Source organism: Monodelphis domestica, chromosome 2, assembly GCF_027887165.1.
Source record: "Monodelphis domestica isolate mMonDom1 chromosome 2, mMonDom1.pri, whole genome shotgun sequence".
NCBI lineage: Eukaryota > Metazoa > Chordata > Mammalia > Didelphimorphia > Didelphidae > Monodelphis > Monodelphis domestica.
This window is the reverse complement of record NC_077228.1, coordinates 194,184,690-194,199,699: the sequence shown is the minus strand read 5'-3', so window position 1 is coordinate 194,199,699 and position 15,010 is coordinate 194,184,690. Positions and strand designations below refer to the sequence as shown.

The following is a 15,010-nucleotide window of genomic DNA, read 5'->3' as shown; positions in this document are numbered from 1 at the left end:
GAGCATCATCATGTCTTAGAGGTGAAGCTGCCACAGCTTTGCTAATAACTAAATCTGCTGATTAGTATTGGGATGTCCATTACCAATAATGTGCTCTCATGAAGTTGAAACATTGTTACTAAGGCATAGAACACAGGCATTTTCTAATCAAAGACTTGCAAGATACCAAGGAACCTTATTGGGCAATGAAAATATCACCCTAAAAGGCTGTACAACCCTTAACCCTGTCAGCTTGCTTCCAGATTTACCAGTGGCAGGAGAATCATTACACAGTAATGAATCTTTACTGTCCATGCCTGAAAAACCTTGAGATAATCTCCTGGACACTCCTTTAGACAATCCAGATCTAGGCTTATTCTCTGATGGCTCTTATTTCATAAGGGATGGCATCCGATACACTGGAGCTGCTGCAGTCACAGAATTTGCCACTCTGTGGTCAGTTTCTCTGCCCTCAAATATAAGCGCTCAATGTGCAGAACTCATAGCTTTTGTAAGAATATAAATTTTAGGGTTTTGACTAAATATGAGAATTCTAAAGTAATATTGTGGTCACCAATTTAAAGATATTATAACTTAAGTAAAAAAATGACTTTAGTAGCTTTATTTACAAAGAGATAGAATGTGAAAATGGAAAAAGGTAGCTAAAGAGATGGGTTTTAATAAGCCTACTAGACCTTCTTTGGTGAAGTGAGGCTCAGTCCTGGAGACCCACATCTGTGGTGTCTTCAACTAGAGTTCCACCAATGCAGCCTCCTCCAAAGCCAAGGTAGGAATCTTTCCAGCATCCAGGAAAGGAAGGCCAGCTACACACCCACCCAAGACAAACTTCAAAGGAGAAGACCAAAGACCAAAGGCCAAGTCCCAAGGTGAAGTCCTCCAACACTGAAGTCCAAAGGAGACAATCCAGGAGTAGTCCTCCAAGAAACAGTACAAGAGCCAAGGTCCCAAGTAAAGGTCCCTTGGATGGGAAGTTCAGGACTTTTTATAGTCCTTTTTCCACTTCACTTCCTCTCCTTTCTTCCACTTTATGGGAACCAATTGTATTCTTTCAATTTGCCTAGCACTGCCCAGGGGCAGGGCAGTGGTCTTTGGAGTTGTCACTCACTTTAGCAAGTGACTTGCAAACTCTCTTATTTAGTATTAAGTAGGGGTGTTTAAGTTTTTGATTGATTAATTTTAAAATTGCTGATTTATAGACAAAGAAAGTTTGATTCACTCTTCACACTTTAAAACATGCCTGTAGGTAGGAGGGTGATGGTGGCTGGAGGGAGCGACCTTTGCTCTGGCAATGTGGAGGAAGACGCCTCGCAGGTCTTTCCCAGAGTTTGAAACAGCAGAAACTCTTCTAAATTCAAAAGTCCGCATGCTTCTAGAGCATCAAAAGCAACAGAATGAAAGTGCGGAGAATGAACAAGAACTTTCAGAGGTTTTTATGAAAACTTTAAATTACACTGCACATTTTAGTCATTTTAAAAACAAGGAAACCATTGCTAGTGTTTGGAGTTTGTTACTCCAAAAGAAGCTCCATAAGTTTGAGTTGGCTTGTTTAGCAAATCTTTATCCTGAGACAGCAGAGGAGGCTAAGGCTCTGATTCCAAGCCTAGAAGGTCGATTTGAAGGTGAAGAATTGCAACAGATCCATGATGATATTCAGACCAAGAGGAGCTTCCAGTATTAATACTAGGAACCCAGCCCTTCAGTGAAAACAAAAGAGGAAATTTTCCAGAATTCTTCTGCAACTAAGAGGAATTCGAACTCTCTCCAGTGACTATTCAGAAATTTAAATCACAAAAGTTGGTCTAGCCTCCTATGTGTAACAGCTAAAATTAGTCTCTCTGCTAAAAGTATTATATTTTTATGAGGTTTATTAAAGATTATTAGAATTAAGAAATACAAAATAAGGAAAGCACGTGAAACCTACATCTTGCCTGCTAGGTAGAGAGCTGCATGTGCCTAGAAGTGGAAGTCAAGCTCTCTACCTAGGAGGCAAGATTAGAGTAAGTGGTTGTGCCTAGGCACGTGCTTTCTTATTTTGTATTTTCTTTATTTCTTAATCTTTAATAAACCTCATAAAAATATAATACTTTTAGCAGAGAAACTAATTTTAACTGTTACATATGGACAAGGCAATGCAGAGTAGTCTTGCATCAACAAGTAATTCAAACTTGTGACCAGTTATGATTCTTATTGACTTTTTGGATATTTGAGATGTGGCAAAGGCCGGGAGTGCAACTTGAATCTTAAAGGGGCTTTAGGATGATTTCCTTTAATGAAGGGTTTCCAAGGGAGGTAGTGGACCAGAGCCTAGGTGCTTGCATCAACCCTCCATCCCTTCTCTTAAATGGAATTGATTAAGGGGAAAGATTGAGTGGAAGAATTTAGCCAGTAAATACTTGTGGCATATTATTGACTACCTTATATCACTGAATTTGGCACTTAGTTTATATTCACATTTCTGGTTTGAATTTCAAGTTATTTTGAAATATTAACCCAGATTAGAATATGTAAAAATAGCATGAATAAAAAAGAAAGTTGTATCTCATAAATGATGGAAGGAAAAATCAAAGGGAACCTATTCCTAAGTGTTTGAAATTCTTAAGGAACAGAAAAACTGAAGTTTATAATCTTGAAGCACCATGTAGTTAATTTGACCAAGAAATACAGAGGGAAGAAGATAGAGAAAATACTAGCAGTTGTGGGGCATCATTGTATAATCATAAATTCAAATGAGCCTTGATTTAGGAGGCTCAGTTTGGCCCTTGGTATATCCTGAAGTTTGCAAGGTTTTGGAGCAGGAAGGAATTTGTGGGATTTATTCTGACAGCTGCCTTGGGAAAGGGTTCTCTCTGAGTTTAAACTAGTCCTGGATCCTGATTTTAAATACCATTCAGTATAGGGTTGGTATATATCATAGGGTGGTATCTGGGAAGACCAGAGAATGAGACTTAATTCTGGTTGAGTCATCACAAGGAACTAAATTTGGAACAGTTTTCTGGCCTCAAATTTAGCATCGATTTCTGAAAGGTCATGCAGATATTTTTTGCAATTGCTTCTCCCATGCTACAAAATCTGTTACTGTAATTTGGTCTAATAGAAAGAAAGGGGGGGATGGGTAGATTTTATAGTTGATGTCTAGTTAATTGTGCAATTCCTAAGAAGTAGACTTGCTCTAGGAAATAAAATTATTTTTCAATAAAAAAATTAAACATGCCTGTATAATTGCTAAAGATAAGAAAGCAATAGTTTATACAGATTCCAGATACACATTTGGAATATGTCATGCAGTGGGTATGTTATGACTCCAAAGGGGTTTTTTAACTTCAGCTGGGAAAACTATCGCAAATGCAGACATCATTAGTGAGGTTCTTTCTGCTCTCCAACTACCTGATGCTCTAGCTGTTGTTCATTGCTCTACCCATACAGGTGGAACTGACCCTGTCTCTAGAGGAAACCACCAGGTAGATACTACCACAAAACTCACTGCCTTAGAAGGGCCTGAATTGATTTTTGACGATTACCAACTCAGATTTATCCCTTTCTTACAATGAAAAGGAAGTGCAAAAATGGAAACAAAAGTTTAAAGCAAAACAAATTAATTGAGTATGGGTGTCATCTGAAGGAAAACCCCTACTCCCTACAAGTTTTTATCACCAAATGTGGCAATCTGTTCATAAAAATGGTCATTTTGGAACCCAAGGCATTGTAGACTCTATTAAAAGAGTATGGATAGCCCCTGGTATAACTACCATAGCCTCTAAAGTGTGTGCAGCCTGCCCCACCTGTCAAACATATAACCAACATGCCTTTTGTGGCAAAGCTTTTGGTGAATGTCCTCTGGCTTACACATCTTTTGAACATCTACAAATCGATTTTATTATAATGCCAAAGGCTGGACATTATGCATTTTTTCTAGTCATAGTAGACCAGTTGGCCAGAAGCATTTCCTACTACCTGAGCCGCAGTGGCTTTTGTTGCCAAGGTGCTCTTAAAAGAGATTATACCTTGCCTTGGCTTGCCAGCATGTATTGATTCATACAGGAGAACTCATTTTACCAATTCAGTTTTGTCTTGAATTTATTCTTGTTTGGCAATCACTCCAAAAATTTCACCTATTAAGTTGGCAACAAACCATCCATCCACTGAGAAGTGTTATAATCTTTTGTTGCTGTAGTCATCTTGCCTTGGGACCCCTGCCTTGGTTGAATGTTAATATTTAGCTTGTAGATCTGTCCAGCACTCTGGGTCACACAATACCCTAGTCACTTTCCCATCCTGTCTGTCTCTTCTCCTTAAAATGACCTAGTCCAGTGATGGTGAACCTATGGCACATATGTCAAAAAGGGGGACCCAGAGCTATTTCTGTGGGTGCACTTGCAGTTGCCCTCCAGAATTCATTACTAGAAAACCAGAGGGGCTTGGGGCAGAGCGGTTCCCCTCCTCCTCTCCATGTGCCTGAGGACATTTCTCACTTTACCCACCCCTCTGCCCAGCAGCCCAATGAGAGCATTTCCTCCCTCCCCTGTCTTCAGTAAGAAGGGTGGGGGAGGGGAAGGTAGAGGAGGCAGGGCATGGCACTCAGCCTGGGGGGGTGGGGGGGTGGGCTGGCACTCTTTGTCTCTAAAATGTCTGACCTTTTAGAGGTCACTGAACTAATCTATTAAATGCCAATATTTGCTTCAACAGTGCATCTCTGAAGTTTTATTAGGTAAAAGGAAGACTGTTGGTGAAAAGGTCATGAGACATACATGTCTTCAGTAGTAAGAGAAAATTGCTGTTGCTATTTCCTACACTATTCCTAAGGACTTCCTGACATGTTTTAATAGTCTGTGACTTCTCTGTGGCATTAAGGTCACCCAGAATGACAAGCTTGTCCTCTTTTGGTACACTGAGTCTCCAGACCTTCAAAATTTTTTCTTTGACCTCATCAGGGTTTGTCATGGTAGGAGCAGATGCATTGATGATGGTGTCATGGCACTTTCCTGTAAGTGGCAATCATAATATCATGAATCTATCATTCAGTTTTTCTGGGAGGCATACAGACTTGTTGACTATATTAGATCTGATTGCAAAACCTACACCAGCTTCACAGAATCCCTCATCACAAGAATCACTTCAAAAAAAAAGTATATCCAGCACTAACTTCAATAAGCTTGCCTTCATTTGCCACCTTTATTTCCCTCAGGGTTGCTATTTGGATACAATACCTGCTGAGTTCTCTCAAAATAAGAACTGTTCTTATTTCAGGTCTATAATATTTCATGTTGTTCATAAGAGTACACACATTATATGCACCAATGATGAGTGGAATCATCTCTGCAAAAATTTTTGTACTTTTTTTTGTATTTCAACCACAAGGTAGGATCCCTATCTTACTGCAATGGTAAGCAGGACAGAGTTAGGTGAAGCAGACAGCTTCAAGAAGAGAATATTTTGGGCATTTTTTCTAGCCCCTTCCTTGGGGTAGGAGGTGAGCAGAGTGGCCCTTTAAAAAAACTGTTCAATCTGGTCTCAGAAATTTCCTCATGTGATCCTGGGTGTGTCACTTAAACCCAATTGCCTACTCTTTACCACTCCTTTGACTTGGAACTAATACTTAGTCTTGATTCTGGATGAAAGATAAGGGGTTAAAAAAGGCCATTAAGATGCCCATAGAGCTGTCAAATCCTATTGTGCTTCTAGTAAGAAAATGACCCTCTGCACTGGGCCATTTGTGTGCAGGTTGTGACTATACTTGCCAGTGAATCCACCCATGCTGCTTTATCACTTGGCTGATCACAACAGGATTTTTGAGATAGTAGTAAAATAAAATAAAAAATAAAATTAAAGGGGCAGCCAGGTAGTTCAGTAGATTGAGAGCCAGGCCTAGAGATGGGAGGTCCTGGGTTCAAATCTGGCCTCAGACACTTCCTAGCTATGTGACCTTGGGCAAGTCACTTAACCCCCATTGCCTAGCCCTCACAACTCTTCTTCCTTAGAAGCAATACACAAAACTGATTATAAGATGAATGATAAGGGTTTAAACATAATAATAATACTAAAACATGATAGTAAAATAGTAAATTTAAAATGAAAAAATGGAGTAAGTGACATCTGATTTGAGCACAAATTAGATTTAAACAAGGCAGAGTTGCACAAAGATCAGTCTCTCTCTTTCAGGGTCACATAAGTCCAATAACAAGATAAAAGTCAAGATGACTTTTGATAGCTCAGGATGCAGTGAATGACCTTGGCTTCTTTAATGTCTAATCAAGCTCTTAGCTTGCCACAACACCTACTTTAATCACCTTCTTGGCCAGGGAAACAAATTATTCTCATCTGCCATTCTACCAGGGGGGAAATCTTCATGAGGTAGATACCTTCCTAATTCACTGAGGGATTTGGGGCCTGTCAGTTACCCTCAACCTGATTTGGCTCACTTGCCAAAAAGGTTTAACAAACTGTGGCCTCTGGTGCACTACACCTTCTTGGAGCCATAGGTGTGAGCTGGGTGGCAGGTAGACACCTGCCTTGGAGAAAAAGTAGGGTACACAAGCTCTCACACCAGAGGTACAAATCTTTCCTAAACATCCTATTCCTACCCACCCCCCACCAAAGATCACAGATAAAGCAATGATGGGAGTTCTACCAAACTCCTTTTACGACACAAACATGGTACTGATTCCAAAACCAGGCAGGTCAAAAACAGAGAAAGAAAACTATAGGCCAATCTCCCTAATGAATATAGATGCAAAAATCTTAAATAGGATACTAGCAAAAAGACTCCAGCAAGTGATCAGAAGGATCATTCACCATGATCAAGTAGGATTCATACCAGGGATGCAGTGCTGGTTCAACATTAGGAAAACCATCCACATAATTGACCACATCAACAAGCAAACTAGCAAGAATCACATGATTATTTCAATAGACGCAGAAAAAGCCTTTGATAAAATACAACACCCATTCCTATTAAAAACACTAGAAAGCATAGGAATAGAAGGGTCATTCCTAAAAATAATAAACAGTATATATCTAAAACCAACAGCTAATATCATCTGCAATGGGGATAAACTAGATGCATTCCCAATAAGATCAGGAGTGAAACAAGGATGCCCATTATCACCTCTACTATTTGACATTGTACTAGAAACACTAGCAGTAGCAATTAGAGAAGATAAAGGAATTGAAGGCATCAAAATAGGCAAGGAGGAGACCAAGTTATCACTCTTTGCGGATGACATGATGGTCTACTTAAAGAATCCTAGAGATTCAACCAAAAAGCTAATTGAAATAATCAACAACTTTAGCAAAGTTGCAGGATACAAAATAAACCCACATAAATCATCAGCTTTTCTATATATCTCCAACACAGCTCAGCAGCAAGAACTAGAAAGAGAAATCCCATTCAAAATCACCTTAGACAAAATAAAATACCTAGGAATCTACCTCCCAAGACAAACACAGGAACTATATGAACACAACTACAAAACACTCGCCACACAACTAAAACTAGACTTGAACAAATGGAAAAACATTAACTGCTCATGGATAGGACGAGCCAATATAATAAAAATGACCATCCACCCAAACTTATTTATCTATTTAGTGCCATACCCATTGAACTACCAAAATACTTCTTCACTGATTTAGAAAAAACCATAACAAAGTTCATTTGGAAGAACAAAAGATCAAGGATATCCAGGGAAATAATGAAAAAAAACACATATGATGGGGGCCTTGCAGTCCCTGACCTAAAACTATATTACAAAGCAGCAGTCATCAAAACAATTTGGTACTGGCTAAGAAACAGAAAGGAAGATCAGTGGAATAGACTGGGGGAAAGCGACCTCAGCAAGACAGTATACGATAAACCCAAAGATCCCAGCTTTTGGGACAAAAATCCACTATTCGATAAAAACTGCTGGGAAAATTGGAAGACAGTGTGGGAGAGACTAGGAATAGATCAACACCTCACACCCTACACCAAGATAAATTCAAAATGGGTGAGTGACTTAAACATAAAGAAGGAAACCATAAGTAAATTGGGTAAACACAGAATAATATACATGTCAGACCTTTGGGAGGGGAAAGGCTTTAAAACCAAGCAAGATATAGAAAGAATCACAAAATGTAAAATAAATAATTTTGACTACATCAAACTAAAAAGCTTTTGTACAAACAAAACCAATATAACTAAAATCAGAAGGGAAACAACAAATTGGGAAAAAATCTTCATAGAAACCTCTGACAAAGGTTTAATTACTCATATTTATAAAGAGCTAAATCAATTGTACACAAAATCAAGCCATTCTCCAATTGATAAATGGGCAAGGGAAATGGATAGGCAGTTCTCAGATAAAGAAATCAAAACTATTAACAAGCACATGAAGAAGTGTTCTACATCTCTTATAATCAGAGAGATGCAAATCAAAACAACTCTGAGGTATCACCTCACACCTAGCAGATTGGCTAACATAACAGCAAAGGAAAGTAATGAATGCTGGAGGGGATGTGGCAAAATAGGGACATTAATTCATTGCTGGTGGAGCTGTGAACTGATCCAACCATTCTGGAGGGCAATTTGGAACTATGCCCAAAGGGTGCTAAAAGAATATCTACCCTTTGACCCAGCCATAGCACTGCTGGGTCTGTACCCCAAAGAGATAATGGACAAAAAGACTTGTACAAAAATATTCATAGCTGCGCTCTTTGTGGTGGCCCAAAACTGGAAAATGAGGGGATGCCCATCAATTGGGGAATGGCTGAACAAACTGTGGTATATGTTGGTGATGGAGTACTATTGTGCTAAAAGGAATAATAAAGTGGAGAAGTTCCATGGAGACTGGAACAACCTCCAGGAAGTGATGCAGAGCGAGAGGAGCAGAACCAGGAGAACATTGTACACAGAGACAAACACACTGTGGTATCATCGAACGTAATGGACTTCTCCATTAGTGGTGGTGTAATGTCCCTGAACAACTTGCAGGGACCCAGGAGAAAAAAACACCATTCATAAGCAAAGGATAAACTATGGGAGTGGAAACACCGAGAAAAAGCAACTGCCTGAATACAGAGGTTGAGGGGACATGACAGAGGATAGACTCTAAATGAACACTCTAATGCAAATACTATCAACAAAGCAATGGGTTCAAATCAAGAAAACATCTAATGCCCAGTGGACTTACGCGTCGGCTATGGGGGGTGGGGGGGGGAGGAAAAGAAAATGATCTATGTCTTTAACGAATAATGCTTGGAAATGATCAAATAAAATATATTAAAAAAAAAAAGAAAAACGGAAAAGAAACAATTAAATTCCATCAAGTCTAGAACTGCAAAAAAAATTTGGCTAGAAACCAGTAGAGACTGGAAGAGGGGTTGCACCTGTTAAAATAGGAAATAAGACTTAGGACATGAGTGATTGACAGAGCACGGGATTAGAATTTTCCCTGGAGCTGGTGGAATAGAATCCCAGAGAAACAGTTAAGAAACTGACAATCTCTTTGGATCTGAATGAAGGAAGAGTATTTTTCTGGAGCAGCTTGAGAAACCATCATTCAAATTACAAGCTCAGGAATATCTTTGGCTGTGGAAAAGGAGGCAGTCTTCATTCTTCTGCTGCACAGATAGAACAGACCACCTTTGGATATTTCTCTTGGGATTTTTGGATTTTGCCCACCAAAAGACTCTGTTGTAAGATTACTAATTCCTAAAGACTTTGCCTTTAATGTACTTGAAATAAGATAGTTGTAGCCAGATCGTTTATAACTTAGAGGGTAAAACAATTAAGATCACTCCCTTTCCCTTCTATCCCTTTTTACCTTCCTCTTCCTTGTTTTAATAAAATAAAAGTATTTATATGTTCCTTCTATGTTTCTTCCCTAAAACCCCTTCAATCCTATTGTAGTATTTCGAGAAACCAGTGAAATCCCCTATAAATGGGCCTGAAGCCAGAAGAATGCTGGATGTGAATATGAAGCTCCTCTAATTAGGGACTTAAGCAAGATCATAGCCTTGGCTTGTCAGAAAGGAAGGGGCAAGGGGTAGAGCTAAAGAAATTAATACCTTAAGAAACAGAATAATTAATCCTCATTGCCTAGCCCTTACCACTCTTGGCCTTGGAACCAATACACAGTATTGATTCCAAGACAGAAGGTAAGGATTAAAAAAAAAAAGAAACAGAATAAGCCAACTGGTAAAAGAGACACAAAAATGTACTAAAGATTTTCTTTAGGAAAAAAATCACTTCTGGATAAGCATGGCAGTAGTCTAAACGCAGGTCACTTCCTCTCCCAAGCATGCACCGACAAAGACTACCCCAAAAGATCTTAAAAATCATTTTCAGAAGAACAGAGGAACTGCACAGTAGGGCACAGCACTGAAGGTACATGGGATTGGGGCATTTCCAAACAATAAGAGAGTGAAAAAGCTTTCACCCAAATGTGAGCCGATCCACCCTCCCCACCCCACCTACAGAGCCAGAGCCAGAGCCAGTGCATGCCAGAATGAGCGAGAGAAGGACACCTTTAGAGTGAGCAAGGGGCACCTCTAGGTTCTTGGGAGCTGACTAGGACTGCTGGGGACCTATCCCTGAAAGAAGCTAGGCAGGAAACCCAGGCAGGCAAGAGAGCGCAGACCTTGAATGCCCCTGGGAAGGTAGCACAGAGAAGAGCTGCAAAGGACTGTGGAGATTCGAGAGGTTGCCGCAGGCAAAATCCTTGCTCCTTAACACCATACGCAGAGAACCTGCCCAGCTCACTCAGATTTCTGACTAAAAAGGGAAGGAAAAACAGCTATGCAAATGACTAATTGTGCACAGGAGCCACAAAATCCCTCCAGAAACAACAACAACAACAACAAAAAGACAGTGACCCTCGAGAATTTTTTATGGAGGAAAAACCCAGGCTACAGAGGAAATACTGGATGAAATTCAAACAAAGGCAAAACCTAAAAAAAAAAATGGAAATTGTCCACAAGCCCTGGAAGTATGTCAATTGGAGCTTATCAAAAAGATGGAAAACTTCTGGAAAGAGAAGTGGGAAATGGTTTAAAAAAATGAAGAAATCATAGCTGAATACCAAAAGGTTAAAGCAGAAAACCAAAAGATTATGACAGAAAACCAGACCTTAAGGACTAGAATTGAACAACTGGAAACCAATGATCTTGCAAAACTGCAAGAATTAATAAAGCAAAGTCAAAATACTGATAAAATAAAAGAAAACATAAAATATCTTGCTGACAAGGTGACAGATTAGGAAAACAGAGGAAGGAGAGACAATTTGAGAATCATTGGTCTAGCTGAAAAGCCAAAAATGAACAGAAACCTTGACACCATACTACAAGAAATCATCCAAGAAAACTGCCCTGAAGTTCTTGCACAAGGGGGGCAAAATAAACATTGAAAGAGTTCATAGAACACCCTCTACACTAAACCCCCCCAAAACAACTCTCAGAAATGCAATTGTCAAATTCCAGAGCTTTCAAGCTAAGTAGAAAATTCTACAAGAAGCCAAAAAGAGGAAATTCAGATACCAAGGAGCACCAATCAGGATCACACAAGACCTGGCAGCTTCCACACTAAAGGACCGCAAGGCCTGGAACATGATATTCAGAAAGGCAAGAGAACTGGGTTCCAACCAAGAATCACCTATCCATCAAAACTGACTATATACTTCCAGGGGAAAGTATGGGCATTCAACAAAATAGAAGATTTCCAAGTATTTGCAAGGAAAAGACCAGAATTAAGTGGAAAGTTTGATATCCAAACACAAAGATCAAGAGAAACATGAAAAGGTAAATATGAAAGAGAGGGAAAAGGAGAAAAATTTTTTTTTATTCAAACTCTCTTCTTTAAGGGCTACAATTAGATAAAAATTATATATTAATATATGGGGGAAATGTTATTTGTAACTCTCAAAAATGTTTTCATTATTATAGTAAATAGAAGAATCACTCATAGGAAAAGATTGGGGCATTAAGGGCTATAAAATGATATGCAGAAAAAGGGTGGGGTGGAATTGATGATGGTACCAAGAGATATTCAAAGAAATAAAATAAATGGAATAATATTTGTCACACAAGATACACATGGGAAGGGGAGGGGAAGAATACTCTTATAAAAGGGAGAGGAAGAGAGTGCTAATAGGTAATACTCAAGCATTACTCTCAGTGAAATAAATTCTGAGAGAGAAGAGCATCATCTTGAAGTCTATCTTATCCTACAGGGTAAGGAAGAAGGGAAAACTGGGGGGGGGTAGGGGGAAGGGAGTTCAAAAAAGGGAGGGAAGGAGAGGGGGGGAGGGAACTTAACAGACCCTAAAAAAACAAGAAGTGAAAAAAAGGGGAAACCACTGGGTTAAAAGGATATAGAAAAAGAAGAAAGGACAAAACTAAGAGAGGATATAAAAGTGCTAGGGAATTAAAAAGTGACAATCATAACTTTGAACATGAATGGGATGAACTCACCCATAAAACAGACAAATAGGAGAGTGGATTAGAGTCCAGAATCATACCATATGTTGTCTATAACAAACACACATGAGGCGAGTAGATACTCACAAGGTCAGAATTAAAGGTTGGAGTAAGACCTATTGGGCCTCAACTAACAGAAAGAAGGCAAGCGTTGCAATCATGATATCTGAAAAAGCCAAAGTAAAAATAGATCTGATTAAAATCGACAAGGAAGGTAAATACATCCTGATAAAAGGGAGTATAGATAATGAGGGAATATCACTAATCAACATGTATGCACCAAATTGTATAGCACCAAATTTCTAATGGAGAAACTAGTAGAATTGAAGGAGGAAATAGACAGTAAAACCATATTAGGGGGAGACTTGAACCAACCACTATCAAATTTAGATAAATCAAACCAAAAAATAAATAAGAACAAGGTAAAAGAGGTGAATGAAATCTTAGAAAAATTAGAGTTAATAGACATATGGAGAAAAATAAATAGGGACAAAAAGGAATACACCTTCTTCTCAGCACCACATGGCACATTCACAAAAATAGATCATACTCTAGTTCACAGAAACATGACAATCAAATGCAGAAAAGCAGAAATACTAAATGCAACCTATTTAGATCATAAAGCAATAAAAATATTGATCGGAAAGGGTACATGGAGAGCCAAATCAAAAATTAATTGGAAATTAAATAATATAATACTCCAAAATCGGTTAGTTAGAGAAGAAATCATAGAATCAATTAATAATTTCATTGAGGAAAATGACAATGGTTAGACATCCTTTCAAACCTTATGGGATGCAGACAAAGCAGTACTTAGAGGAAAATTCATATCCATGAGTGCATATATTAACAAATTAGGGAGGGCAGAGATCAATGAATTGGAAATGCAAATCAAAAAACATGAGAACAAACAAATTAAAACCCCCCAGAAGAAAACCAAACTAGAGATCCTAAAAATTAAGGGAGAAATTAATAAAATCAAAAGTGATAGAACTACTGAACTAATAAACAAGACTAGAAGCTGGTACTTTGAAAAAACAGACAAAATAGACAAAATACTGGTTAATCAAATTTAAAAAAGGAAAGAAGAAAGGCAAATTAACAGCATCAAAGATGAAAAGGGGGACCTCACCTCCAATGAAGAGGAAATTAAGGCAATCATTAAAAACTACTTTGCCCAACTATATGGCAATAAATATACCAACCTAGGTGATATGGATGAATATTTACAAAAATATAAATTGCCTAGACTAACAGAAGAAGAAATAGATTTCTTAAATAATCCCATATCAGAAAATGAAATCCAACAGGCCATCAAAGAACTTCCTAAGAAAAAATCCCCAGGGCCTGATGGATTCACAAGTGAATTCTATCAAACATTCAAAGAACAACTAACCCCAATACTATACAAACTATTTGACATAATAAGCAAAGAAGGAGTTCTACCAAACTCCTTTTATGACACAAACATGGTACTAATTCCAAAGCCAGGCAGGCCAAAAATGGAGAAAGAAAACTATGGACCAATCTCCCTAATGAATATAGATGCAAAAATCTTAAATAGGATACTAGCAAAAAGACTCCAGCAAGTGATCAGAAGAGTCATTCACCATGATCAAGTAGGATTTATACCAGGGATGCAGGGCTAGTTCAATATTAGGAAAACCATCCACATAATTGACCACATTAACAAGCAAACCAACAAAAATCACATGATTATTTCAATAGATGCAGAAAAAGCCTTTGATAAAACACAACACCCATTCCTATTAAAAACACTAGAAAGCATAGGAATATAAGAGCCTTTCCTAAAAAATAATAAACAGTATATATCTAAAACCATCAACTAATATCATCTGCAATGGGGATAAACTAGATGCATTCCCATTAAGATTAGAAGTGAAACAAGGATGCCCATTATCACCTCTACTATTTGATATTGTACTAGAAACACTAGCAGTAGCAATTAGAGATGAAAAAGAAATTGAAGGTATTAAAATTGCCAATGAGGAGACCAAGCTATCACTCTTTGCAGATGACATGATGGTCTACTTAAAGAATCCTAGAGATTCAATCAAAATGCTAATCGAAATAATCAACAACTTTAGCAAAGTTGCAGGATACAAAATAAACCCACATGTCATCAGCATTTCTATATATTTCCAACACAGCTCAGTAGCAAGAACTAGAAAGAGAAATCCCATTCAAAATTACCTTAGACAAAATAAAATACTTAGGAATATATCTGCCGAGACAAACACAGGAACTTTATGAACACAACTACAAAACACTCGCCACACAACTAAAACTAGACTTGAACAAATGGAAAAACATTAACTGCTCATGGATAGGACGAGCCAATATAATAAAAATGACCATCCTACCCAAACTTATCTATCTATTTAGTGCCATACCCATTGAACTTCCAAAAAACTTTTTTACTGAATTAGAGAAAACCATAACAAAGTTCATTTGGAAGAACAAAAGATCAAGGATATCCAGGGAAATCATGAAAAAAAAATAAAAAAGAAGTGGCCTTGCAGTCCCAGATCTTAAACTATAT

At 38.2% G+C, this 15,010-nt stretch overlaps 1 pseudogene; it reads left to right on the top strand.

Moving 5' to 3' along the window:
- The first annotated feature begins 1,254 nt into the window (after nt 1-1,254).
- Nucleotides 1,255-1,857, top strand: LOC100618645 (DNA-directed RNA polymerase II subunit RPB4-like; annotated as a pseudogene).
- Nucleotides 1,858-15,010: the final 13,153 nt, after the last annotated feature.